This window comes from Crocodylus siamensis, chromosome 2 (assembly GCF_052110815.1).
Source record: "Crocodylus siamensis isolate JL-2025a chromosome 2, ASM5211081v1, whole genome shotgun sequence".
In the NCBI taxonomy this organism is placed as follows: Eukaryota; Metazoa; Chordata; order Crocodylia; family Crocodylidae; genus Crocodylus; species Crocodylus siamensis.
Genome location: NC_143396.1, coordinates 247,408,680 through 247,433,976, shown reverse-complemented (window position 1 = coordinate 247,433,976; position 25,297 = coordinate 247,408,680). Strand labels below are relative to the sequence as shown.

The 25,297-nt window shown below is 39.9% G+C and overlaps 1 protein-coding gene and 1 long non-coding RNA gene across 8 annotated transcripts in view; one reads left to right on the top strand and one right to left on the bottom strand.

Annotated features, from left to right (window-relative positions):
• The window catches only part of LOC149871979 (uncharacterized), a 44,260-nt gene extending 22,563 nt beyond the window's left edge, over positions 1-21,697 (top strand). The window contains exons 3-4 of the long non-coding RNA XR_016440339.1: positions 17,677-17,805; positions 19,927-21,697. This is a non-coding gene — a long non-coding RNA (uncharacterized LOC149871979). The remainder of the gene's footprint in view (positions 1-17,676; positions 17,806-19,926) is intronic.
• The window catches only part of NPAS3 (neuronal PAS domain protein 3), an 853,230-nt gene that overhangs the window by 211,601 nt on the left and 616,332 nt on the right, over positions 1-25,297 (bottom strand). The window lies entirely within an intron of this gene.

Genomic DNA, 25,297 nt, shown 5'->3' with positions numbered 1-25,297 from the left:
ACTATTGATATTTTGGAATCTCTTTCTGTCAGCCCAAATAAAGTCCTGTGCTATTTATTGTATCTTTTTATGCATAAATGGTAATAATATAATGTTTGTTCCTATAAAAGATAAAAAGCTTACAGCCTAAGAAAAACCTGCATCAGATAACAAGTGCAGTTAGTAAAATTGATAACTAAGTAGCAAGCAACAGTATATAAAAGGCTATATTTTGTGCAACAGGAATAATTAACTAAATCAAAGGATTAACCTGGGAATACCTTCTCTTCCTATACAATCTACAATGATTATAGCTACGAGAGATATCAATGCCCAGCTGCCCCAGGCCCTGTTGCCTTTAATAACTCCAGTTTAGAGATGGAGAAATTTGTCCTCTGTACTACCAGCCAGAGAACTGTCTGTCACAAAAGTAAAAGGAAAAAAGTTGTCTTAACTTTATTCTTAATTCTCCTTCACCTATGGAATAGCTCTTGACAATTTGCATAATATGAAATATATAAATATGTAAAAATGTTTATAACATGTCCTCTGATAAAATAAAGACATTTTAGAAGGGATGAAGAAGGCCAGAAGTAAGAATTATAATACTAAATAATAGTAGAGGCAAAAAAATTGCTTCTGATAAACTCAACATCACTGTCTTTTATAGGCAACAATGAAAACATATTAAAATAAACTGCAGGAAAACTGAAAAGTAATCCTGAGAAACTTTTTCTTCCCTCATTCAAGTGTCTCTAGCTTTTCCTTTACCTATTGCATAGCCCTGTGAAAAAATACGAAATATGGTCACTGATGTGAATACTTAAGCTGACAATGAGAAATCAAAACCCATTATTTCAATTTAGAAGTCATAAATACCCTTTTTCATAAGCCAAACCAGGTTAACTGTAAACTGGATGAAGAATATTTCTGAGCTCTGGATGTTAGCCTAATATTTATATGCCAACTACAATATTTTATTCAGTATGCTAGGAATTGATTTGTCCACAGTGACATTACCCAGAGGAGCAAATAACCCTTCCTCAGCCTTCTTGGTATCCGTTCTGCACAGTCTAGCCAACCTGAAACAGTAAAGTATTTGGTGACATACTGACTAAATTCACAGCTTGGCATGAAGCCTTCTCCTAGGGCCCACATAAAATGTCATCTTTTCTTTGTTTAATCCTAAAACATCTTTTAAATTCATTCTCCTGTGCTTCCTGCTTTTTACCTACTCCAAATGTGTTGCCTTCACCTTTTGTACTTTTTCATTTTTCTGGTTACATTTAAGGGTCTTCCCCTGAGATACCATTGGACAAAACTCATTAATTTAGATATTCTCTTGCCCCTTTTTCATTTACTTAAGATGTGCCTGCTAGGAAATTTGAAAGATGGTTTAATATTAAAAAAAGTATTAATTGGTATAACTAATACAAGAATCTGGCCAGTGGTCTACTGTAAAGAAAGAAAAGGCCTTAAATATAGGTTAATAGTATGGTTTGTATAGGGACAGAGAGGAAAGGTTAGGAATTCCTATGCTAATATGCAATGCTACTTTATTCAGCCATTATTAATAGCCATCAATACTTGGACACCATTAAGCAGTGTTGATTGAATGCTAGACTAGCTGGTCTCAGCTAGTTGTCATTTCATATGGAAACTAAACTAGACTTTTCAATAATCACTGTTTCTTAATGGCTAAGGAAAGGTACTCTTGAATTGCCCCTGTGTCCTTTATGAGTTCCATAAATAACTAATTAACCTCTGTAACAAAAGTCAGCATTAAAACAGGAGGCAGCCTGTATGTACAAATGAAGTGCATCTAAGAAAAGATCTCCAGAGCTATGTGAAGCTTACTCTCCTTACAATGTTCTCCTTGGAATTAAATACTTATTGACTCCACGTTAATATCCATTTAGTAATCTGCCGGTTTTGTTTGTTTTAATGCAGCACTCAGTTTTACAGTAGAAACGAATTATGCAGTTTAGAAGTATGAATATTAAAAAAGGATATAATTAAATCTGTTGCCTGAAACCTCTGTCTAAAGCTATAATGACAAATTTAGTCCATATTTATTATGGTGCACAAGGGACTTTAACTAGATCATTAGTTTATATGCCTTACTCAGAAGCGAAGTTCTAAAACTTTACATTTTGCATATTATTACATTATTCATTTTTCCAACTAGGCATAAAATATGGCTTCCCAAGAGTACAATACCTAATTCTTCAAAATATACAAAGATAGCAATAAAATGATTAAATTACAACTCTTACATCTGTTCTTCTTGTCTGATTATAAATTAAAATGTTTTAAAACAGAAGACAACAATTCAGGTAACAAATATGTTTAATTGGTGTAATTTCTCCAAGATTTCCAAATAAGTGGCCTATCTGTATCCATGCAAGGAGAAGCCCTATGGGCTCATCCCCTTTTCCACAGTTTGTTGTATCCTCTTTGGGAGATTGTGAAATAGAACAAAATTTGACTGCAAGATTTAAAAATCATTGACTCTGATTACACAGATTGCATGGATTAGATGCTAAGAATTTACAAACATAGATACTGAAAAAACAGATTAAAGAAGTCAGTGAGATTTCTGTGTGTAGGGATACATTGGTTTAAAAAACCACATACAATGTTATACCTGTCAAGAGGAAAATATTAAATGCTATTCTAAACCATTACCCATCATTGTAAAATGCTGCCTGGTGTTTTCTTTATAAATTACACATTAACAAATCTTTAATCCAATGAGGTAAACATGGTAGTGCAGTTGACACTGACAAACTGTCTTTGGCGCAGTCTTTGAACTCATCACAAATTTCAAAGACGACAACCTTGAATAGAAAATGCATGAACTATCAAATCACTGTGCCTACTGAAAAATTTCATTTCAAGGAGTACTATTAAAAAATTGTTTTTTTTTTTACAGGCAAGTTCACATTTGAAAATATCAAAACATGTTTTAAAACTTATTATTTTATATGCCTGGAATCAAAACTGTTTTTAAAATACCTAAATTCATTAAAAATACCCAAATAAATACCCAAATTATCATGGTCATAATAGAACAAAGTCCAAATCATGCAGCATGGCAGTGCTTGATGCCATCATGGGTGTCCATGTATGGACAAATTAGGGGAATGGAATTTACAATAGAGCACTCCTCAAATGCTTGGGAACTGACTGAGCTTTCTTTAAATTGAGATACCATGATAGGTTTCCAGTTTTCATCTGTCTTGAATGGCTATATTTACTTTAGATGAAAATTACTCTGTATGTTCCCTTGACATATGCCTTCCAGATATGTTTTATGACAATATCAGAAAGAGCTTATTTTTTTTATCATGGCTGCTTCAATTGCAAATCGAAGCATATGAAATAAAGTGCTGCATGGGCTTGACTGATCAAAACTCTTCCAGTTACTGAGCTGAATCCATGTGAGCCAACTTACTAACAGTCCCCTGAAGATTTAACTTGCTGCTACAAAAAAACCCCTAACATTGCAGCTGCTAATGTGTAATATATAAATCTAAAAGAGGCTTCCTTTAGAGAGAGAGGGAGAAAAAGAAGGGGGAGAAAGAGAGATTTTCTGTTTCCTTTTTTTAAGCATCTGAAATCTGTCAGGTGGAATAGTGTGTTTTGGTCAAACTTTCCTATTTACAAGACCACCTTTGATTTATATGATAATTTGTAGAAAACGTACTTCATCCTCCCACTTCCCTCCTGCCTCCCCCCAGTCTGCAGGCCAAAAAAAAGGGAAACTGGCTTCATTACAGGATGTCCCTCGATAAATAAAATCTCGATCTGGCCTCTGTCCACTGCTGTTCTAAATGAGCCCAGTCAGTCTGGCCCATGTTTTTTCATTTCATTTTCTCAAGCCAAATGACTACCATCTGCTGTCACAAAGCTGTCACACAATCAGTAATGGAAGATTTCTAAGGAATATAATGGCTGAAGAATGAATATATGACATTCCAGCTCGTATGTAGCAGAGAGAGAACAGCAACCCATTTGAAAAGAAACAGCAGTAGTGTTCTCCCACTTCTCAGCAAGTGCATTGTAATACAAATCTTTATTTGGACTCAAGACGTTGACAGGTCAATTGAACAGAATAAGTCTAGTTTATGATGCAGTTGTCAGAAGTGGTTAAAGCAGGAGTCTGTTTACCGGCGCCCTGAGATATTCCAACAATTTTTCTTGCAAACCAGCACCTTGAGGTTAATTACTTTACCAATTTGAGTAAATGGCAAGCCATATTCCCATCTGTCTCCATTAGTTCCCCACTATTTCTCAATTTATGATGACTGGGGTCAAGGCTGTGGTACAAAAGAAGAGGTAATAAAGCATGAATGGAGTAATTTTCTGTTTATACAAATGTGGTAGCCTCAGCATAAATAAAGAGAAGACATTTTTAAAATGCATATTCTTTGCTTTGAAACCTCTGCATGCTAACTATATTTATGGGAGTTAAAACAAATACTAGCAATAAACTGTTGTTTTCATATTCATGTACCATTAGCTAAAACTCTTATAGCACATGCAGAACTGCTTTGACTGAGCTCACACTGGGAGAAAGTTCTGTAAATCCTACAACAGTTGATCTCTACTAAGCTTGCTTGTTCACCAAAGACAAGCTGCTTGAGAAAGAAAGACAAAAAAATCTCTTTATTTTGGTACCAAAATGCCGTACGACAGCTTCTCTGTCTCAAGTAAACATTTCTTGCTATCTATATAGGATTTAGTCCTGGAATCCCTTAGAAGCTATTTAGGAGTGTGACTGATTTAAGAACATCTCATGGGACAATACCTATTTTACTTCGTTTGTTAATAAAAATGTAATGGCTTTACTCCTATGTTATAAAGCATACACGTTCACTGCCTTGTTAGCTTTTAATTCAGTCACAGATTCATTTTCTATTCAAAACACTTTAACATTTTTAACAAAGTCCTTAGATAAATAATTCAAGGAGAAATCTCAGCCAATTTCCTCGAACTGTTAATGGATATGCTAGATTGATATGTTTTGCCTAATCTACTTTGTCTAAACAGTGGCAGTCTAAAAAAAGAAGATAACTTTTTGGCCATTTGCCACAAATGGCAGAATTGCTCATTAATTAAACACTACAATAAAATAAATTTTGTAGCAAATGAGGCATAAAGCATATATTTTACCATAAAGGATTCAAAATAGAATGGAAATAATAATATTCTATTGCTATTTGTGTACTGTAAAAATTTTAATCCATGACACATCCATCAAAAACCAGGAATATATAAACCTATTGTGAAACAAGTCAATAAGAATACACACAGATTAAGTCCTGCATAAGAGTTTACAGAATAATGATATGGTATTTCTAGATTATAACTTTTATGCTTAACATCAGAGAGAAAGCCAGACAATATACATGACTGAAACACTGTCAAGAAAAAAATTAACAGTAACTTCTTTGGTCACTTAGGAAGGCAGAAATTAAGGTTACATATTCATAGTAGCTGCCACTAGAGAGTCAACATGTGCAAACAGTTAGGATATCCCTGCAAGTAAAATATGATAATTTCCTATTTTAAACATGTGACAAACCTAACTTTTAAAGGTAAGCAGTCTGGGAAATGCTACTTCTATAGTAAAAACAATACTACACAAGAGCATACAAGGTCATATCATTAGTACAGCCTAGTACTTGAAAACATACTGAGCCCAATTCTGTACTGGGCCTATTTCACTGCTTTCACTGTTATGCCTGCAAACAATATGTCCTATTGTTTCTCAGAACAACAGTGTTTGTCATTTGGTCTTTTGCAACGAAATAAACGGATGTAGAGCAGTTTACAGCAGTTAACTCAGTCATAATACAGCACTTCCAACCAAATGACCTGAGGGCTGACATCACATGGGCACAAGGGTCAGCATACTCTTAATACAGTGTCACTTACCTTAATGATGCAAAAGAGCATGATGTACATTCATAAAGCAATGTATTTGTGCTGCTCTGCTGCTGGTTTGGTGTACAATCATAGAGCACCTGAAGAGTTAAAGTACAACCTGCAACTTTCCTGACCTTATGGAAATAGCATATTGCTGCTGTTTTACATATGCTGACCTCCTGCACATCCAATATAGTATTTCTAAAGACTGATATTAATAATGCCGAGAATCTCAAGACATTTTACAAATATTAATGAACCTAAGCATCACAACATGGATGCAAGTCTCAGAAATATTATCCCAGTTTTGCAGATGGAGAAATTGAGGCACATATGAGTTCAGTTAGTAATATGCCTCAGGTCACAAAAAACATAAGTGTCAAAACCATTATAGCCAGCAATGAGACTTTCTCCTCACTAATAATTTGGAATATAGTTTCTTCTCAAGGCATGCACATAACTCCCAGTTTAATATGTTACTATAAGAAAAGAATATTGTCCTTTTGTGAGTTAATTTTAGTGCCCATTAAAGTGTAAGGTTGATAATGCATTGGCAAGTCACACATAGGACCAAATTCTCACCTCACTGAAGTCAATAGGCACTTTGCCATTGACTTCAAGTGAGCAGGATTTGGCTCAGAGTGCCAGCAGGTGTTTGAGTATGATCTGTTGTTATTTTTCAGGGCATCAGTGGTGCTCAGAAATTTAATATACACTGAAGAAATATCATTTTATAAAGATATATGGATAATATAGTAAAGGTTTTATACAGTAATGTATAGAACAGCCTTATTATGAAAGCCCATAACAATCTCTTTCTCTCAGAGGTCCATCCTTCCTTTCCAGCCAATTTAAGATTGCATGTTTTTTTAGAACAGGGGTCTTACAATCCTCCTGTTCCCAGCATGTTTTGCTGCCCAGGGAAAAGAGGAATGTACAAACCAAACTCCTCCAAAAGAAAGATGTTTCATTCCTATTACCAGATTAAGCAATACAAATAAGAAAAATAAGGGGGAAATAGATGTATATATTGTTTTCAAGTTGGTCGGTTGTTTCATCCTCAAAGCACAATGAATAGCACATGTATTTGGAACTGACTCCAGGATTACACTGGCTTCTAAAATATGAACTATCACTGAGAATGTGTCTTGGCTCAACACTAACACAGTAGATCTTTGGTTATCCAGATCCCTTCAGAAACCATCTGCCAAAAAGCCATTTGGATAACTAGAATCATTCAGGTAAGTGAAACTGCAGCACTGTTGAGGAATTATACATGCTAACACATGATGCATCATATGAAACCAAACTTAACAGTACATATATTAAATACAGTAAAGCTTAAAATAGAACAGCCTGTCACACAATATTAGAAGTTAGTAACATGAACTTTCTGTTCTCACCTCACTGAGGATGTAGCGCATTTGGCTGGGATTGGCAACCTATGGTCCATGGAGCCACAGGATCTGGCCTATGGAGCTCAGGCTTTGGCAGCATTTGGCAGAGGGGAGACTTGGTGGTGTTTGGCAGAGGGGGCTTTGCCATACTGCACTGTGGCCAGGCAGGTGTGTGGCTGAGCAGCACTAAACTTGGCCTATGTCATACCACAGCCAGGTGGTGGGGAGAAGTGGCCTTGGAAAGAAGCAGTGGCAGCAGCCAAATCCAAGCACTGGCCAATCTTGGAACTAAACTAAGCCATTCTGCCTGTCACTGGAATATATTACCATCTGCTGCATTAAGGCATCGTCACATGGAAATATGGTTTCAGTGCATTTTATAGTGGTATCTTCAGAAAACTTGGAAATAGGGCTTCACAGATTCATATGAAAGGAGTTTAATTTTACCAAATAAGACAAAAAAATCATATTGTTCCTCTCATAAAGATACCAATTAAAAACAGTGTTCTGCTTCATATTCATCTGACACCAATGTAAACTAGGACCAACTCAAGTAAAGTAGATGGAGTTACAAACTAGGACCAGAATCAGTCCCTGGATCTCCAACTGCCAGAACATTACAGGGTTTCCCAACATATAGAAAAGAAAATTAAGGAAAGCACATAATGAAATATGAAGAGGAAGGAAAAAGTCTAAATACTATACTTCCACCCCTGCCAAGTTTCACTGTGTTCATCTTTTCTATTATTAGTCTTCTGACAGTACAAAATGCCCTATTGTAGCTGTACTGATAGAAAGAACAAACACTGCTCTTACTCTTAAAAAAACAGAAAAAACAAAGCCCTAGTACTCAAGGATAGATGGAAAGCAACATGGCAACATAAACACTTGTAGAGGAAAAGGAGCTACTTGAAGACTGATTCTCCAGCCTTTAATAAGGGGAAGGAAGACACAGAAACCAAAAACTTAGGTTAACAATGCTTCAGTGAACTCCTTCAACCAACTCCACACTGATTTCTCTAGAAGGAACAAACATTTCTCATCTAAGAACATCTGCAGTGAGGCATCCATTTGGATTGCTGAATATATATTTTACTTCTGAACTGCAACAAATCTGCCTAGCCCTGCAATTCCTAGCCCTGTTTTGAGCTAACCTCATGATTAAGTTTTATGAATGTTATGTACCAAGAACAAGTGTCTACTGGGGACTTAAAGACCACCAAGCTAAGTGCATCTGTGACCTAAGTCATATTCAAATCTTGGTCCCTAGATAGCGAAACCTAGTGCACTGCCGCACAATGAACCTTCCCCCACCAAATAATAATATTTTTAAAATGCACATTTCTTGTTTGGTAAACTCTGCATATTACTCATGCAACACTAGGTTGAGACTTCTCACTGTTTAAACTCACTTTGTTTTAGTAACTAATGTGCATAAGAAATTGTCTTATATTTTCTTGTTCTTGGCACATAAACAATAGAGTGATGATGTGCCTAAAATAAAACAACCTCTGCAAGGTGTAAACCACATAGGAAGAACATAGCACCTACTATTAGCAAGAGACAAAAAGGTTCTTGGTATTTTTATACTAACCATTAGCCTCTAATTAACCCCACACACTTTCCAATGTAGTATGCTCTCTATGAATTTGGAGTCATCTGTACACCCAAAGAACTCATCCAGACTTGATCCAACTGGTTCAGTTCAACTGATAGAAAATTTTGGTATGACATGGCCAGTAACTTGGGTATGACATCCCTTTTTCTAGTGAGTATTATAGAAAACTATTCTATCCTTTGAGAATTTAACACACAGAGTATTTTACTAAAATTTTACAGCTTCCTCCCCCACAGTCCAACATAAAAATGTATCTGCTTGTTTTAATTTTTCGCAGAGATAATTCTTCCAGCTGAAGTCAACAAATCTTAACTCTTTGATACTGGTAGTACATATACATTGATGCATTTTGGCTTAGCACAGAATCATATCATGACACGGTGGGGGGATGCGCAGAGCATGAGCCCCAGGCACTGCCTAAAGAGGCTGCTTCTTCCCCCCCTTCCCCAAATCCTGCACCCTCCACCTGCACTCTGACACTCTGGTTTTTTACTACACAAAACACATCAGCATGAAATGCCACATACTGGCATAAAATTGTGGTAATGTTGAAGTTATGTTGTAGCTGTGATGGTCCAGGAAAAATACAAGAGGCAAGGATTTTTGAGGGCACTACATTTTACTGGACCAACTGTATAGCTGGGAGAGATCTTGGAAGTTTTTGGGTGCTAGATACCCTCAGGTTCTCAGACCTTGTCCCTTGGAATAAAACTAAAATGATTGTTGAAAGATTCAGGGAAGAGGTCAGAGACTGAATAATACAAAGAACAAACTACACACTTAACTCCTAGCAGTGGTAGCTCTTGAAGACAGTTTAAAAGTAATAAAAGGATAACATGAGGGGTAGGCATGGGGCTCTCACTGCTGCAATTTATTCTGTATCCCTTCTGTTGCTATCCAAAGAATTTCATTCCTTTTTCTTGAAACTGATAATTAGCTTGAAATATAGTCTGAAAAACATTTCCATGTGTGGAAGGGGTAGAAGGATTTTTAAGAGCTACCTTGGCAGCATTTTTAAGAGCTACCTTGATTCACACCAACAGGACATGCCGTTACCACGGTACCACCTAACCACAGTGACTGACTCGACTGAATGGAACATGCCAGCTATACCCTAATTTCCACAAAGTCAGTGTGCTGGTTTTGTAATGTGAACCACTGAGCACTTCTCAGTGTTGGAAGATAGCCAGGAAAGTAATTTCTTTTAAGACCCAAGGTTGAATTTCAAAAGGGAATTTGAATGTAAAAAGCCAGGCTTTTATTCTCTAAGTCACCCAGATCCTTCAACATTTCAATTTTTAATCATTTTTTGTGCCTGTGTGGCAGTGGATGAAATCACAGAACAAAGGTTTTATTTATCAAAAATGATCTGCAAGCTTAGAAAGCCAGTAGTAACCCTTTTGGTTACACTGTTCCATCCTTTAACCCAAAAAAGATAGTCAACTTTGAACAAATGTATGAGAATATTGCAATACAGCATTACACAGCTGGAAACCACTAGTATTAATTTAATTAACAAAAAATCTATACTTATGAACTGAAGTAAAACAGTATTTAGCATTTAAAAAACCTGTAAGCTATTATCAGAAAGATGAATTACTTGAACTAGGGGAGACTAGAACATACCAACTTAATGAAGTACAGTATAAGTTTCAAAGAAAATAGGCATGCAAGACTTCCAAGCAGGTATGACTTAGAAATGCACCTAAATCATACCTGAGTTCAGCTGCCACAAGCTGTGCTAGCAGATGAAATGAAAACCATCTTAAAGAAGTATGAGATTCAAATCCAACTTTTAATTTGCAAAGTGCCTGTGTTTTATTAGGCCTTTTTACTACAGCCTCATAATTAGGAAAACATGGCTTATATTTTTTTCACTTCCTAAACCATAAAAAGGGGCTTTATTTTTAAAACACTAATTACACGATGGGGAAAAGCCTTTAATTTCTAAGAACACACTCAACTCAGACAAATAATTTTTAAGAAGAGAGTAACAAACTTTCTCTCATGGTACAGAAATTACGTGGATCTGTAAGGAGGTATTATTAAACAAACCCATTTGGTGCTCATGATGTGGAGTTCTCCTATGCTTTGAATTTGTTTCTGCTTCTTGAGTTAGCACTGCTTGAAGCAAATGATGTAGCTTTGTTAAGTGATAAAAACATTTTAGCCTGCTTCTGCTCAAAGTAAAAGAGGGACTTCTAGATATTGTGTCCACTCCAGTTCACATAATGTCCTTAGATATTATACATGTATCTGTTTGTAGCATTTGTGCAAGATGATAAATGACAGAGACTTTCAAAGACAGCCATAGGGACTTCCCATAGTATTACTTTAGAAGTATGTGCTTGATTTCTAATAGACAAAAACCTTATTTTCAGATTAAGGAAGAGTATACACCAAGAAGAAGGATTACATGAACAAAAGTATCTTTCATCAAGTTGGCATCTTTAATTATCAACTTGGATCTCAGTTCTTAATGTAGTTAAAGTAAATAATAATAATAATAATAATAATTACTACTTTGGGTTGTAGTGGCAGCCAAAATGTGCTAAGTACTGTACAAACATAAATGGATACATTTAAATATTAATGGCTCAGATTATTCTCCCCAGATATGTACAAAGAAGGTTCTTCTCACAGACAGATCCACAGCTTTCCCATAAAAAGAAGGTCCAGCTGTCCCTATAGGACAATTTCTCTTCTTTGGACTCGATGCAGTCACTTACCCAAGTCATCCCTGGTTCTAAAAAAAAGGAGTGAAGGAAGGCAGAATAGATGCAGCATCACTCCACTGACCTTGAGAAACTCTAGACCTGAACAGGAATCTTGAAGGTAGGGTCATAAAATCACTGTTTTATAATCTGACATAGAACAATCATGAAAATCTGCAATGGTGAGGCAAATTATAAAGTTAAGATCACAAGTTCAAAAGGAGGGATGCAAAACCTCTGAACAACAAGCTATATTTCCAAATAGGAATGAACTTTCCATGGCTTTTAACACTAATTTGTGTACCAATCTATGGCACCATGAATGTAAGAGATGGGATCAACACATCAGTTCCATCTAGGAGCAACAGTTTTAAAGTTTCTTGAATGAGTGTTGCACACCTGTTATCCTGTTTGTTGACTGATGAACTGATTACTGCATTTTCTGTTTGTATTAAGACTTGAGGCTCATTGCTGGCCATCCCAGCTTTGGATATTCACATACACCATATTTATTCAAATACAAGGTGAAGGGTTCCCCCCCACCACTCCCAATGGCATGGGAAAAAAGCTCCTTATCTTATAATCACATACAAGAAAATCTCACCAAATATACTGTCTATCATTAAGATGCTGCCAAAAGCAGTATGTGCTCAGCAATGAAAACCAACTATGAAGTTGATTAAATGTAGCCAAAACTGAGCACAACTATAAAACATATGGGCTACATTGGGCAAACATGCTGATGCCAGCTTACTACAAGGACAGGTTAATGTAGCCCTCCTGAATAAAATATATGGTGGTGCCCATTACATGCAGTCACATTCAGCACTGACTCTTTTTCAAGTCATGATGAACCACGCTATTGAATACATTTTTACTTCCTCTTCATTCCCACAACTGTGATGTGCCTTTCTTTCCCATTTCCAATGATGTTTGTTTCTTCAGCAGCCTTAAACACCTGGCAAACATAACAAAACAGGTCCTCAAGCAGTTCACCCAGAGTCCCTCTTTTGCTCCCTCTCTCAATAGTGCATATGATTAGTGTAGCCCTGTCCTCCATGAGGTGAAAACGGACCAGGCTGCCCTGCCCCTCATCTGAATACAATTTTTGGGAGCATCCCAGGACTCAAGACAAGAACAAGCAGTTCCAGTCATGAATGGGCAGCTCATTAGCACATGGATCCTTGGAGGGGAGTTGGATCTGGAGTATACACACAGACTGAGCAGTTCTGAGCTGTGGGGTCTCTATGGCTTGCAATGCTGTTGGCTCTGGTGGTGTGGTAAATCACAAATCACAAGCTTTTGGCTCTGGACTAATATCATGCATAGGCAAGGGAAATACTATGACCACTAAGGTGTTTTCCCTTTTCTGGCAAGGGGTAGTACCCTAGTGGAGGTAATGCATAGTTAGTCTCCCACTTCCTCTTCCAGGGGCAAAATCTTGGCTTTATGCCCACTTTATGGAAATGGGAGGTTCCTCCCTAGCTTGTTCCTGCAGCCATATGTCTATGGTAAGCAAAACTTGGGGGCATCCAAACCTCAAGCCTCCTGGCTTGGGCCTGCATGCAGGATGCCCATCAAAGAATTTAGAAGCATCTGAAGTCCCAGGCAGGGGTGGAGGATGTTTGCTGGAAGTAAGGCCCAATTTGGTTCTTGAATGACTCGTGTATTTGGAATTTATTTGGCTGATTTGACTTGGAACACAAAAAGTGTTCCTTAAAAAAAACAAAAAGCAGTTTGTGCTACATATAAGTAAATGTACTTTTAAGCCAATGTGTTGCTTAAAAGTATGTTTATGGAGTACCTGTGCTAAAATTTGCAACAGTTTTAAGTTAAAGTAACATGTATGAATTCTGAATAAATTAAGTGCATGGGTACTAGATGTACATCGCTATAGTCATGTTTAATTTCAAGGTTATTGTTTTCAAATTTACTCCTGACTTCCATGTACACAGGGAGGGCAGGGCCTGACAGGAAGGAGAGGGGGAAGGGGCTGCCAGGGGTAAAAGCTGGGGGGCGGAGGAGAGAAAAAAAGGAGCTACCTGACCCCCAAGATTTATTTTCCCTGCTGTAGTAGTTGAAGGGGGACACATTCAAGGCAAACCTTCAATAATTAGATTTCATCCCTGGGAACTTATAACAAATTTATAAATTTTCCATATATAGAATCTAATTATTGGAGGGTCATCTTATAATCAGTCATCTTCTATTTAAGTAAATGCAGTAGCTTCTTTTCTTTCTTCGATCTTGTCCACCGATCTCACTTCAACTGAATCATTGCTTCTCGAATGGCATCTGTTTTTAAAGCAACAATTATACAGCCTATTGGAATTAGCTTTTTGCAAGTTTGTCTTTTCTCGTCAAACTAGGGAGGTTGATTTCCTTGTTCAGATCCTACCTTTTTGGATTTCCACTGGAGAATCGGTGCCAACACTGAGAGATGAACCTGTCAGTCACTCGTTAGGTCTGTCACAGAAGGTGTAATTTCCAGAATATAGAGCACATGCTACTCCAACCATATTTTCTCACATACATGTACCTTTTGACCCCAAAATCAGCCTGCTAAAATTGGGATATGTGTTTTAAGCAGGGAAGCTGTTTTCTCCACTGGAAAAGGAGCATTACCCTGGTGAAATTGTACATGCCGTGCAACAGAGTAGATGGCTCTCAGTTGTGTCTGCTCAGCAAACTGAAGGGCCAGAGTCCTGTATTAACCCTCTCACAGACCTATGGCCGAGACTGTAGCCTGTGTCTGATGCAGCAAGTAAACTATTTGTAGTATCTTGAGGTTTATGATGCGGAAACAACACTTTATTCATAGGCACTTATGGAAAGAACTACTTATAGTAAAGAGATAACAGTCTTGCTACTGCCTTTTACAAAGCTCTGGGGCCTAACCTTGTATGATACAAAGTAAGTGCTCCTGGAAACAGTGTCCGGGAAGGGTGGCATCACAGGAAAGTGTTCCATATCAGGAAGTTCCCAATGCCACAGCTCTCTGGCACTCTATATTTCTAGGAGGCCTTATTCTATATAGCACAGTTGGTCATGACTCTGCAAAAATATTTTTTTCTAAATTCTGCCTTCCAAAAACAAGGTACATGTTTTATTTGGGGCATGTTGTACGTGAGAAAATACAGAAAAACTATACTTACACATAAACAGTTCTGAGGGCATCTTTACCCATGCTCTGGGCTGGGGGGGGAGGGCACATTACTTAGAGCAGTTCAAAGGGCTGCTTTAATTAAAGCACCTGCAGTATCATGTGTATTCAGCATCCCACACTTCAAAATGGAGGTGGGTGGGGGTGCTTTAACCAAAGCTCATTTGATGAGCTTTAGTTAAAAAGCACCCACCGCCATTTTGAAGTGGGGGGATGCTGAATACATGCAATGCAGAAGCTGCTGGAGTGTGCTAATTACCATGCTCCAGGAGACTCAATCAAGTTTGCTCTGATGTTTGCTAATTAGCATGCATCAGATCAGATGTCCAGCACATGTATAGGTGCCCTGAGGTTCTGAACTCTAAAGAAAAGACTAATATAGTCTAGAGGTTGGGAAGTGCCCCAGATATTCCAGTTCCTAACCAAGGCATCCACCTCATTCACATCGATACCCAAAAACATTGCAATAGTTGTTTCTATGTCTTGGATGCTTCTATCTTAGAATAACAGAATGATAGAGAAGTAGGGCTGGAAAGGATCTCTGGAAGTCACCTAGTTCAATCCCCTGCAGAGACAGGATCACCCCTATCCAAACCATCCTATGCAAATCTTCATCTAACCTATTAGTAAAACTACACATTCAACTCTGACACACAACCACAAGGCATAACACCCAAATCTGTCACTGGTAAAGCAGGAGAACAATGGTGGCTAATTGTCCTGCTGCTGCAAGGGCTGTTAAAATATGTTTGAAAGTTCCAAGGAAAAGGGCACCCCTTGCCTGATATATAAGGTGGCTATCTCTCTCCCTACCACCCCACAGTCCTCCCCAGTCTGTTTCAAATTGACTACAGGGCAAAATTCCTTTCTGACCCCAAATACGGTGATTGGTCTGACTTGAGCAGAGAGGGAAGAAAACAGCCAGAAACCTTCAGAATCCCAGCAGCAGCACTGGCAAGCACCAATCCAAATCCCCACCTTTAGCTGCAGTCAACACCTAATACTTCTGAGGGAGGCAATCTTCTCTGCACTTTCTGAAAAAGGCAGAGGAAAAATTTCCTACCCAGCCCCATGTGGCAACCAAAAAAGCCCCAAAGCATGGGAAATACTTATAGCAGAGCATAGACATAACTACTTCTAGACCAGGGGCGGGCAATTATTTTGGGCAGAGGGCCGCTTACCCAGTTTTGACAGTCTGTCTAGGGCCACATGGTTAGCCCTGCCCTTTGACAGGTGCCCCGCCCCCTGGTCACCATCTTGGAACCAGTGTCCCAGGGCCAGCACTGGTGGGGCCCAAAGCAGGACGCAGGCTGGCAGGGGTCTGTGGAGCCGGGCTGGGCTGCATCAGCAGGGAGGGGGGGGCTGGTTTGGCTCCACAGAGTGCCTGCTAGCTGGGACCCCACACTCCTGCCACCCTGCTCTAGGCCCCACTGGCACTGGCCCCAGGAAACCGGTGTGGGCCTCATTCTCCTGCTAGCTCCTGCACAAACTCACGCATAGTAACCCCCAGCCCTGCAGCACAGGTGGGGGGCAGCACACAGCCTCGCCACCCTGCTCACCGGCAGGGAAGAAAAGTGGCCTCTCGCCTGCCCCATGGCTGGCGCTCCCTGCTTCAAGTGCTCACAGCTCAGGCAGGGCTCTCTGGAGCAGGCACAGGCAGCCCCATGTGGTCTGCAAGTGGTTACAGCACAGGGCACTGGCCATGGGGTGAGCGAGGGACCACTTTTCCTCACACTCAGCACCAGCTTGTAACCCACCCTGCTGGACCCTGTGCCGGCTCCGGGCTTGCCCATTGGTGGCAGCAGCTGCAGCCCCCCTCACATGCCTTGCCAGGCAGTGTTGGCTTCTGCTGCTCGCCCGGAGCTCACGCACTGGGCAGCCCAGAGGTGACAGTGGCAAACACTGCTTAGCATGGCAAGTGTGTCCGGGGGGGGGGGGGGGGGGGCAGCTGTTGTCGCCATGCGCAGCCCTGACGGGTGAACCCAGAGCCAGCGCGGTGCCCAGACTGGCAGTGGGGCCAGGTTATAAGGTGGTGCTGAGCGTGGGGGAGGGGGGATAAGCAGCCCCTTCCTGCCCCATGCCTGATGCCCTACACTGCAGCTGCTCGCAGCCTGCCTAGGGCTGCCTGTGCCTGATCTGGACAGCCGGGACAGCTCCAGTAAGACGGGGGGAGAAGGGCAGGAGGGGACCCTGGGCAGGGAAGGAGCAGGGGGTGGAAAAGCAGCTCCTCTTCCACTCTGTGGCTGGCGCCTCATGCTGCACCCACTTGCAGTCCACATGGGACTGCCTGTGCCTGCTCTGGACAGCCCCACATAGGCTGTGAGTGGCTGCAGCAGGGAGCACCAGACATAGGGAAGGCGAGGGGCCACTTTCCTTCACACCGGGAAGGAGCAGGAAAGGAGCCCAGGGAAAAGCTGAACGCGGGGGGGGGAAGCGGCCCCTCACCCGCCCCATGGCCAGTGCTCCCCACTGCACTCACTCACAGCCCATGTGGAGCTGTCCAGAGCAGGCACAGGCAGCCTCACGTGGGCTGCAAGCAGCTGCAGTGTGGGGCACCACCCACGGGGTGAAGGAGGGGCTGCTTTTCCCCTTCTGCGCTCAGCTTCCCACTCCCTGCTCCTTCCCTGCCCAGGGTCCCCCCCTGCCTTTCTCCCCCCATCTTACCTGAGGTTCCAGCGCAGTTCAGCCATGTGTTCTCAGGCCAGAAGCCCTGGCTGGGGCTTCAGGCTGGCGGGGTGGGGGTGGGGGTGGGGGAGACCTGGGCCAGGTGGGCCCTGCTGTTGTGCGAGCCCGCTGGGCTTCCCCTGGGTCATAGTGTCATTTTTGACAGGAAGTAAAGGCAGATAAATATTAATTTTCCCCTTTTTTTAGGGGCCCCGTGGACCAGATCCAGCCTGCAGACCATATTTTGCCCACTCGTGTTCTGGACTATCCCTGACCAATGCTTGTCCAACCTCTTCTTAAACACCTTCAATAATGGAGATTCCAGAACTTCCTGAGGTAATATATGCAAAGAACCAAAAAAGGGAGGTATAAAATTAAATAGCATATCTTCTGTTTGATGAAAGAGCCCTTTTAATGTATGTTTCTGGCCTTGGAAGAGAGACAACAAGGCCTAAAGGTTTATCTGTGGCAATATGATTCCATAGGCAGTCTTCAAATCAAGGGAAGCCACGAAGCTACCCAGCTCAACTACTGCAATATATCTCAATGTCCCCACATCGAAGCGATAGCCAATAATAGAACTCTTCATCCATTTCAGGTTAAAAAACTGAAATTTGTAGACAACTCTGGGATTGTGATGAGAAAGTGTTGCATTCCCTTTTAAAGCATCCTTATCAAGGCCTCTTTTGTTTTCCTAACTTGTAACTGGATGCATCTACATGTCCAATTAATGTGTCTGAATTTTCTATGCAGATGCTCCCTGGCACACATCTACAGATGCACCCCCATTAGGAGCAAATTGAGCCCAAAAGGAACAGCCCAGCCCAGTTCATGCCCTGCACTGCCGTCCTGCACTGCCCCCCTGCAGCAGCCAGGGGGTCCTCCAGGCTTCCCCTGGGTGCCAGTACTGGGTTGGAATGGGGTATGGGGGCTTATCCTTGAGCTCCAGAGGGCAGAGGGATCTGTCGTGCTCAGTGGGCAGTTCCATCCTAGCTAGGGGGAGATCAGGCTAGCCCCTAGCAGAGGTTGCTGGACGGGTCCCAATCTCCACGTGGCTGGGAGAGCTGTCCTGCCTGCCAGACAGCTGCTTCCCTACCCTGGGACAGCATTCCCTGCCACCTGTGGCCCTCTGCTGCCTAGGATGACTGGGAGCAATTTGCTTCTGGTCAGTGTCTACATATGCAGTATAGCTCATTAGACTAATATACTTTGTGGTAATTGCTGTGCACATGTAGATGGTGATCCTAGAATAATCTAATGTGCAGTAAAGTCTCATGTAGATACACCCATTGAGTGCCAGATGATGAATAGTTATCTTTTGCTTCTTTGATTTGAAAAATTAAGATATGGAATAAAGTGTCTTCCAGGAAGAAAATACGTATATTCCATACTGTCCTTGAGAAGAGGGAGGAAATATGTGCTAGAAACAACCTAAGGTATACATGCAAGGTGGAGCTGTGCTGACACATTCTGCATTTGTTCCAAAACTGAGAACAGTATAGCTTCTGAAAAGCAGAACTTAGTACCCTGTGTGCTGTGCCCCACCAACTCACCTACACTGCTTCTAGTTCAGGAGCTACCACTGCAAAGTTAGTATACCATACTGCTACCCTGAGCCAAACAGATGCACCCACAAATAGTGGTCACCTGTGAATCTTTTCTACTTGGCCAAAGTGGCAGATTCCTTCCTCCCCACATTCAACCCCATTCAGAGAATGAGCAGGTCACCTGACACCAAAACCAAAATAGTTTTCTTTACCTGGACTGGTTATACCGGAGAACATGCCTGAAGTCTAAAGTGGGAAGGGGATTTTGGAATCTGTATTGGTTTGAGGGCTAAGCAATGAAAACTACTGTGGACTAGTTCCTGTGAAAGGACTAATAAGGGCACTTGTTTTCAATCACAGATGCTCTTTGCTCAGCCCTATTCTAAAGTGCTGTATTTAGTATTTCCCCAATCAATATTTTGTCTTTAAGAGGCACAGCTATTAGAAGCTGTTTAGCTGGAGAGCTGGAATGCTAGGCCCAGAGCCAGACAGCCCTCTTTCACTGTTATTAAAGAGAAGGGAGAACAGAGACCAAAGCCAGGGAAGCAGCCCAGCCAAATTCATCTTCTTCTTGATGTTGTCAGGACCTTCGGGAAACATTTTTCCAGGTCTGAAATACACAACTCCAAGACTTTCACCAAAACAAAGATGACTACAACATCATAAAACCTCATAAAAATGCCACTGATATGGTTACTGGGTTCTTAAATACAACTTTATTCACACTGTAATTGATTAATGCTTCCATTATTGGGAGTCACAGCATTTTTTCAAGAGTTTATACACTGCGACCGTATGTTGAAAATGCCAACATTTTCCAAGTTAGGATGGAGGAAGAAATAACTCCTTTTTTTTCTTGTCGGGAATATATACATATAAACCTCCAACCATATCTTTATGTTTTTTTCAGCTAATGACTGATCAGTAATTCCAAGCTGCAAGACTCTTGCAACATCACTGAACATCAAGGAAAAATCTGACCAACCATAAGTCACAGATACACTGGGATCTGCAAGTCTTGTGAGGACTCTTAGGAGACAGAGAACAGGTTGCCTTAATCATCAACAACCTTTAGGCATTTTTATAGAGGCAAGTTAAAGGAATAAGAAGCATGCTCCCATGGCTTTTCTGTGGGACTGAAAGAAAACAATTCCTTTGATGACCTGTGTTCTGCTGCTCTGGTGAAAAAGCTAGGAAGTGCTGTCCCTTTGTTCCATGCCATTCTTATTGTGCATTAGTTGATGGGGATCTTGGGAAATTCATAGTTTCATAGTTCCTAGGGTCGGAAGGGACCTGAGTAGATTATCTAGTCCGACCCCCTGCCATGGCAGGAAGGAGTACTGGGGGTCAAATGACCCCAGCAAGGTGTTCATCTAGCCTCTTCTTAAAAACTCCCAGGGTAGGAGCCAGCACCACTTCTCTTGGAAGTTGGTTCCAGATCCTAGCCGCCCTGACTGTGAAGTAGCGCCTCCTGATATTCAGCCTAAATGTACCCTCCAACAAATTCCCCACCCACAAAACTTGTTTTTTGTTTGCTCCTTCTTTTATTGAATAGAAGATACTGAATCTCATTTCAACTCCTGCAAACTAAATATACAGAAAGACTACATTAAGATATACTTTGATGTCTCAGTACAAGGATATCAAAGAAATTATGAGCAGTCCCAACAAAAAATGAAAAAGCCTTCTGTATTCAACACTCAAAGGAAACATGCTACCTGACCCTTAAAGATGAACAAGCTTAACTTTCTAAATCACTAGCAATTCAGATTCTTAAGATACCTTCTTACAGGACTTATCACTTTATTTCCAAAGTACAGTCAGTGACTGGACCTGCAGCATCTGTTTTCTTCCCTAATGTGCAACTCTCTTTGCTCAGATGATCAAATATATATTACTCAGGTTTGGCATCATGATCATCGTACTATTTATCAAATACATCCTACCGAATTTACATTATGCCAGTCCCCTAACTTTAACTTTAGGGCATGACTTCTTGTTTTTAAAATACTGCCAACTACCATTTTAAGCAGCCTGTTAGTAAGAGCTCTTTTACAGATACTGTATTTTTTCCAGATGCTTCTCTTCCTAACAAATCTTAAAATACTTACTGAAAAAAACCAAACAAAAGAAACAAATGTTTCTTCTTTACTTGTAGAATAACAAATGTGTTGTAGCTAAAACTTTCTGAAAAACATCAATCTGGAAATCAGAATTCTCTCATATTTTTGGAACTGCCATTGTTACAAGTTGCACCTAAAAATACTGAAACTGAAACAGGGTAGAGGAAAAAAAGATTCTCTCTCTTTCCTCCTCTCTCTCTTTTCAGTTGCTTACTTTGCTTTGGGCATTTGACACTACTTTGGTTTACCTTCATGGTTTTAGTATTTTACCTTGCGTCTCATGCACTAGCTTAACAGAACTAATTTCATGCGTTATTCTTAGAGGAGCTTGGATGCAAACTATTCTCCAGGCCTTTTAAGTGATAGTTTACCATAAAAAGCAGCACTGAAGTTTAAACTGAACAGGTATCAGCCAGTTGTATGTAAGAAAAACAGAAACAGGGAAGAGAGAGGTGAAAGCTTTAACAGATTTGCCTTTGCTATCTGGTCCACCAAAAGGGCCTTTCTGTGCATTATAGGGGAAGTAGAAAATAATCAGGTTTTTTTGGTGCTAGGACATTCTCCAAGGACCCTCCCACCCCACCCCACCCCAAACAGGTCATATGATTCCAAAATATCATGTTTTACTTTTTTTCCATTGAAAAATAAAGATAAACGTGCCTTTTAAATACCTGATACCATCAGAGTAGCCTTTTAGTTTGTTGCTTATCACTTCTTTTTGTACTACTATGGTATATTTCTCTTGAAAGAGACCCCCAGTATTTTTGTTAGAAGAAAGTTAAATAGGATACCTAGCCATGCCAAATGGGAATTTAACAGTTCCCCCATCATTTATTTTTCATCTTGAGTCAAAACTAGGTGTTTCTGTTGTTGCAAATTGTAATTCTCCAATCCTGTTGGCCAACAACGTATGCACTGCTGATCTGACTGATTATTTGTTTAGTAGCACTCGGTACACTGAACAGGGTAAGTTTGTTCTGCTGAAGACTTTATTACCCATCTACCACAAGGCACGGCTGTGGTATAATTCATTCTATTTACCCTAAAATAATACCACTACCACAATCACTTCTCATGGGTATGAAATGCTATGCAGAAAAAAAAATCTGACACTTTATCTTTCAACGTCTTTTGAAATGACACTAGGAAAAATATGTAGATACAGCCCTTTCATCTGTAATAATGCAACAAAACTAATATTTCTTCCCTGAACATACAGTACCAAGGAGACATTCCAGCATTTGGAATGCATTTATTTCTCCACTACAATTAACCAGCTGATTTAACTGCCTTCATCATTTTAAGCTCTTTATTTTACAGACCTGTTTTCACAGTTCTGATTTAAGGGGCTTTTCCCTCCATCAGGCTAAAACTCTAGACTTAGTGTTTATTTATTTTTCGTTATTAATCTCATTTTAACTGATTTGTCATTATGTAAAAAGAAGCCACCTATCAGTAATCTCTACAGTAGAATTTACATTCTGATACACAGTGGAGTACTGAATGTTTAGCAGATGTTATACAGAGATAGACAGATAGATAGACAGACAGATAAACAGACAGATAGACAGAACTGGGAGGTGAGGGAGGGGTTGGCTGGCCTGAATTTCTTTGACTTCAGAAAACACAGGTTAGAATGAAACATGCCTTTTAAAAGTGCATAGTTGCTCCTTCCTTACCATAATTTAGACAAAACCAAACTGCTGGCATGTGGGAAGCTAGGCATGGTATATCAATATTTATGCTGTTTGGAATTTATGAACACAGCAAACCCCTATGCAAATGTTTCAGCTACATAAAGGAAACAGTGTTCTGCACAGATCATCCTTCAAGTCATATGTTCTCAAATAAGGATTTTCAGAATATACTGGCATTCTTTTTGGAATGCTACTGTTTAGAAGCCTGAGTATTCATTTTAAAACACTGTTTTCATGATAATGCAAACTATTTACTGTATGCCCAAACTGTAAATAAATTAAAAAGGACCCACATGCAATTGGTTGGTAAGGCCACAAGCATCCGTTCCATCTTTCTACATGAACAATCCGTTTCTGTTCAACAGCTTCCTCAGATGAGACACAGAAGTAAGTAACACATTTTGACCTAATTATATGCTTTTCTGTGCATTCATAAGCAATAAACTTAAGAATAAGTTTTCCTACCAATCCTGAAGAGTTCTGCATGGCCAATTTTCAGGTCTGTCAAGTGAAGCCAAAAGTAATATTCCAGTGTCATGTTTATAGCCATCTGTGTGGATGCAAAATCAAGTTTGGACAGCTTTGATCTTGATAAGGTGCAGATATTTTGATGTGAAGGATGACTACTTTGGTTTGGAAATATAAATGGATTAAAATTCTTCACAAGCTGCGAAGAAATGGGCAAAAGGTGTAGTTTCCCTTTCAAATTATGTTTCTAAAATACCGTAGGAGATGAATTAAAACAATGCTAGCCATCTTTGGAAAGAAATCATGCCTGCCAGCATTCTTTCTTATGAAATGAAAGGTAAACAACATTTCCCTAATAAATATACTGCAATAAGTTGTATTTTATTAGAAAGCAGCTCTGTTGGAGAAAAAAAATTAAGAGTGCTTATTTCATATAATCAAAGGAAAAACTGAATTCAAATTCAACAGAACTCCATAACGAGGTATTTTCTGCCAACTTTGCAAATCTGAGATAAAGATTTTCTTGCTGCCTTAGACTTCCAGTTTTACAATCTTAATAGCAATCAGGATCGCCTGATGACTCAATGGTCAAGTCATACCCCAAGGCATAAAGCCTCTCAGACTGGTTTACATGGCAAAAAGACTGAGGGAAATCCAGATTTTGCTGAAGTCAATGGCAAAATGTTGATTCCAATGGACCCAGGATTATATCCTGTAAAATCTAGGTGGAGGAATGGCCTTTGTCTCATAAAAGAAGTAAGAATGCAAACTATATCATCAATTCAAAAGGTGCGACACAAACACTAATTCAAAATAGAGAGGTATGTGTTATATCAATGATGGTGTGCAGGGAGGGAGCCCAGCACTTTTAACTCATTGGAGAAAGAAGCATAACAGCTGATCTTACCACCACTTTTAAGGCAGTCTGATACCTGGTGATAGCTCTGGGGAGTTATGGGTCTCCTGATATTGGTCTTAATTTGAGTTAAAAAGACAACAAGGGTTTGGATCTCTTCATAATGAACTCTGACACTGGCCACTTGCTAATTAGAACCTTTCCTGCTGCCAAATTATTAAAATTTAAACAATTAAAAATACAAAATAAAACTACCATCTCAGAAGAATAACCTAATTTTTTCTCCTCAGGGTCTTCAGTTTCATGACAGATATGGGGAATTCTTATTGTAAAAGTTTGTCACACTGAAGTCTGTGAAAATACTGGTAATTCATAGCTTAACTATTTCTAAATTCGACATGAATCCAATGTGCCTGGAAGGAAAAACGAGCCCTACTCCTGTTATCATGGGATTCCTACAGTTTGGTAGAGGTGTAATTTTAATTGAAAAACATCATTTTCCATAATATCACTTGTGCAAACAGGTTAGATTTGAACGTACTGGCCAAAAGTTTCTGTAGCTATTGTAGATTTAATTCAGTCTTTGATGGGTAGGGACTTGAGTCTGTGGCTCTAGCTGTACAAATTGAGAAGTGACCCACTTTGCCATTTCCTTCTAAGAAACATTTCACTGCTACGGACATATTTCACCACTATGTACTGGGTTCCGTGACACTTCTCTACTCTCCCCACTGCAAAGTTGATAACCAGGGAGATCTTTTATCCCTATTTTTTCCATTTCAACACTGAGCTTTTTCTCTATTCTTTATTTGTATAAAAACATTTTGATACAGTACATGACTTCAAACACACAGTATCAGGTGGTGTGAGACTGTCTAGAGACTACAGAATGGCAAGTAATGCAGAGCTTTGGGCTCTGTTTCAAATTTATCATCTAGAGGCACAATCTCAATTGGCTGATTACCATTATCCATTTTTTAATAACTAAATATGTCCATGTGAAAAACAGCATAACATATACACAAAGCTTCTCTTCTTCTCCCTCCCCAATTTTTACTTTGTTTATTGAGATCTCCCCCTTATATTTAATGTACAAAGAAAAGTTATTTTGCACTGCCACCACTGCAGGAGCTTTTT